Below are 5,000 nucleotides of genomic sequence, written 5' to 3'. Positions count from 1 at the left end.
TAAATACTGGATAGTTTATAAAATGGTAGTGACAGAACTGACAGGAAATACCAATCATAATATAGCTCACAGCCTTGTAATATGGAACTAATACAATATCCTCACTAAATTCAACATATTGTCAAAACTTTAAGTATTAAATTTGGGAAATAATTCTTAGATCTTTGTCTTTATAAAGTAGTTAACATTTCAAATAATACAGTATCACATTATGCAGCAAGTCATGAGGTTTACTTTTGTTTAGCTAAATGTCTTAAGTAGTTAAATGATTTCCAGTAATTATTTACTCATAAACAAATGAAAGAGTCATTGTTTTGACTTAAATTATTCTCAATACTTTTTCATTACTGACAATCACTTTTGGTGCTACATATTCTCTGTTGTAAATTCATTAAGTTTTACACAGTAATTTTTACACAATTTAATCATTCATAAAGGTAGAACAATGAAGATATTTAGGTGAAAATAAAGTAGAAAACAAAAAGTATTATTGGTTGTAGTATAAAATACTTGAGTTACCAGTAGTTATTGACAAAAATGTAATGTGTCTTTAAGTAGATTACCAGAACCTTTAGATAATAATTACTGTAACATCAGTAAGACATAATAAATCTAATTTTGAATGTTATTAGCTGTGGACAGCTGATACTTTCCATCATACCCAGAAAAATAAACTGAGAGTTTTCATCAAATAATAATAGTAATGCTACAGTCAAATGAATAAGAAGATAAAAAATAATAAACCAAATATAACAATAATAGGCCAGGAAAAGCAAATTTGCTTACTAATTGATTCCAGGATTATGAAGTAAGAGAATGAAAAATTAAAAAAACAAAAACAACAATCCAAGAATTTGGAATATCATACTGTATCAAATGGTGCATTAGGGACTGTGAGGAATGTTATAGACTAATAGTTGAGAGATTGGAATGGAATTTCCTGTAGAACTTCTGCAGGAAGCTTGCCTCTTTGGAACAGGAAAGATTTTCAGAGGGGTTTTGAGCATTTGAAAGATTATTGAAAGTTTGTGGATATCTAAGATTACAAGTAGTAACCCACGACCCACATAAATTTTACCAGGAATAAGACCAATCCTGAGTCAAGATCAATAATAATAGAACAGGTGATAAATTACTAGCCTTGTGCCAAAATTTGAAACAAATATTAAGACTTAAACTCTCTCATTAATATTCCATGGTACAAGGTTGTCTTACTTAGAACTTATTTATATAAAAATGGTTTGCCATTTTTTCTTTCTCTTTTCTGGCTTCAGTAGAAATTTCCATATTTTTTTACCTTTTAACAGAACCACTTAGTTTATTTCAATTCAGATTATGGAAAAACTGGCATAAGAAGCTTTGTTTGTCATCTCCTAAACACCAAAAATATCAAGTATACAGGATAAATTTTTCATCAGTGAAGTGAATTGATCTAAATGTAGGCAGGGGAAAAATTCTCTTGATATCTCTAAATTTGATATATGATGTTGTAATTATGATATCTCTTAGGGAAAATCAACAGCAGAATATTAGGTATCATGTTACTCTTTTACTTGTTTCAGTCATTTGATTGTGGCCATGCTGGAGCACCACCTTTAGTCGAGTAAATCAACCTCAGGATTTATTCTTTGTAAGCCTAGTACTTATTCTATCAATCTCTTTTGCTGAACCGCTAAGTTACAGGGACGTAAACACACCACCATCAGTGGTCAAGCAATGTTGGGGGGACAAACACAGACACACAAACACACACACTCATATATATATACATATATACGACAGGCTTCTTTCAGTTTCCGTCTAACAAATCTACTTGTAAGGCTTTGATCGGCCCGAGGCTATAGTAGAAGACACTTGCCCATGGTGCCACATAGTGGGAATGAACTCGAAACCATGTGGCTGGTAAGCAAGCTACTTACCACACAGCCACTCCTACACCTATGTTGTGCGCCTATGTTATGTGTAGTTTAGTTTTATTTTTGTTAGTGTTGTTGACTTGCTGTGGTTTCACTGTGGAATGGAACAACTGGGCACAGCTGTTTGGGTGCTGAACTGTTTTGGTGATGATGCTTTTAATTATATACAGTTTGCACTGAAGGCAGACACACACATACACACACACACACACAACACACACACACACATGGAAACATTAAAAGACTACACTTGGAAAAAAGAAAGAGAGATAGTGAACGTGACCTGGGTGTTATTGTCGACAGTGATTTGCGTTGGATAAAACACATTGATAAAATTGTCAAGAAGGCTGAGGGTGTCTTGGCATCACTCACCAAATCCTTTGTGAGTCGCTCTCCGGCTATCTATCTGTGGCTTTATATAGCTATGGTAAGACCTCACCTGGAATTTGCATCACCAGTCTGGAACCCCTATCTTGCCCAGGATATCAATCGTCTGGAAGCTGTTCAGTGACGTGCAACCAAAAGAATACCCTCCATCAGGCATTTGCCATATTCTGAACGCCTTACTTCCCTGGGCATGGATACATTGGAACTCCGACGTCTGGCAGCTGACTTGGCAGACACCCATAAAATTATTAGCCATCTTACAAACAATAACTCTGAGCACCTTTTCAAACTCCACCTGTCTAACACCCGTGGACATGTTTACAAAGTCAGAAAACAGCACAGCTCCCATGACTTTCGGAAACATTTTTTCAAGCTAAGAGTTGCTGAAGCATGGAACAAACTGCCCGCATCAGTTGTTAGTTGTCGGAGCACTGAATCCTTCAAAACTTCTATACTTCCTGAGATTCGCCAACACTACACCTGATTTTCTTCCCTCCATACACACACAAACATGTATCTGACTCATACATTGTTCACTTTCCAGACATTTTTACAATACTGCATATGCTTTATATGCACTTTTGACAAGTTGTGGTGCACCTGTGCACTGTATACAATAATTTCATTATTATTGTTATTATAACACCTGTGGACATGTTTACAAAGTCAGAAAACAGCACAGCTCCCAGACTTTTGGAAACATTTTTCACGCTAAGAGTTGATGAAGCATGGGACAAAACTGCCAGCATCGGTTGTTAGTTGTCGGAGCACTGCATCCTTCAACTTCCATGCTTCCTGAGATTGGCAAACACTACACCTGATTTTCTCCCCTCCATACACACACAAGCATGTATCTGACTCATACATTGTTCGCTTTCCAGACATTTTTACAATACAGCATGTACTTTATATGCACTTTCTGACAAATTGTGGTGCACCTGAGCACTGTATACAATAATTTCATTATTATTGTTATTATAACACCTGTGGACATGTTTACAAAGTCAGAAAACAGCACAGCTCCCATGACTTTTGGAAACATTTTTTCACGCTAAGAGTTGCTGAAGCATGGAACAAACTGCCAGCATCGGTTGTTAGTTGTCGGAGCACTGCATCCTTCAAAACTTCCATGCTTTCTGAGATTCGCCAACACTACACCTGATTTTCTCCCCTCCATAGACACGCTGAAGCATGGAACAAACTGCTGGCATCAGTTGTTAGTTGTCGGAGCACTGCATCCTTCAAAACTTCCATGCTTTCTGAGATTCGCCAACACTACGCCTGATTTTCTCCCCTCCATAGACACGCTGAAGCATGGAACAAACTGCTGGCATCAGTTGTTAGTTGTCGGAGCACTGCATCCTTCAAAACTTCCATGCTTTCTGAGATTCGCCAACACTACACCTGATTTTCTCCCTCCATAGACACGCTGAAGCATGGAACCAAACTGCTGGCATCAGTTGTTAGTTGTCGGAGCACTGCATCCTTCAAAATTCCATGCTTTCTGAGATTCGCCAACACTACGCCTGATTTTCTCCCCTCCATAGACACGGAAGCATGGAACAAACTGCTGGCATCAGTTGTTAGTTGTCGGAGCACTGCATCCTTCAAAACTTCCATGCTTCCTGAGATTCGCCAACACTACACCTGATTTTCTCTCCCCTCCATACACACGCAAGCATGTATCTGACTCATACATTGTTCGCTTCCCAGACATTTTTACATTACTGCACATGCTTTATATGCACTTTTGACAAGTTGTGGTGCACCTGAGCACTGTATACAATAATTTCATTATTATTGTTATTATTATAGAAGCAAATGGGAAGAGGAAAACTCTTAAATGGATTGAAAAATTTACCCGATAGACACAAGCACAAAAACATCTGTCTCCACATAACACAAAAAAATATATGCACACAAATAAAGACAGAGAGAGAGGAGAGAGAGAGAGGGAGAGGGAGAGAGAGAGAGAGAGAAAACTAATATCATTCGTTGTGTTAAAATGGAGTTATCTCCCTTCGTATGACACAACCCTTCCCCCCCCACAAATAACAAGAAAAAAAAACTATTCTGATTTTGGAAAAATCTATCTTTATTCAGTTGTGTCTGGGGAGGGTCATTTTCTTCTTGGTGTCTTATTATTTAACACACACACCGGTAAAATTTCCACTTATTTCTTTACTTTTATTTTCCTAAAATTTTCGTTGCGTCTTGCAACCTTTGCAATGGTCTTGACCGTTATTAGTTTGGTTGTTATGAGCTACATATTCCTCAGAATGGTAGTTGGTAAGTAGAATGAAAACTAAATTTTCTTGGCACTAAAAAATTTTGGTGCCAAACAACTAATGTCAGATTGATTTTTTTTTTGCTGATTCAGTGACACCAAATGAGCAGCGCAACGCTACCCCTAATCCTAATCCACTTTAGAGGTGCTGCTGTTGTAGGGGCTACATCAGTAGGGGTCATTGAGATGCTGAACAGAATGTTCTGTATATAAACTCTCATCATCATCATTGTTCGACCGTGGTCGAGGCAATGGAATTTACCATGTTACGCCAGACTTCACGGTCCATCATAGCATTATGGAGGTCCTGTTGCTGGATGCCTGTATCCCTGGAGATTACATCAGGGTAGGAGAGTGTGTGCCCTCTGGTATTGCGAGTAGATGGCTTCCAGGAGAGAAGAGTAGAAATT

The sequence above is a fragment of the Octopus sinensis genome, linkage group LG2 (genome assembly GCF_006345805.1).
Source record: "Octopus sinensis linkage group LG2, ASM634580v1, whole genome shotgun sequence".
Lineage (NCBI taxonomy): Eukaryota > Metazoa > Mollusca > Cephalopoda > Octopoda > Octopodidae > Octopus > Octopus sinensis.
The sequence above is the reverse complement of the archived record's forward strand: the minus strand, read 5'-3'. Positions refer to the sequence as shown.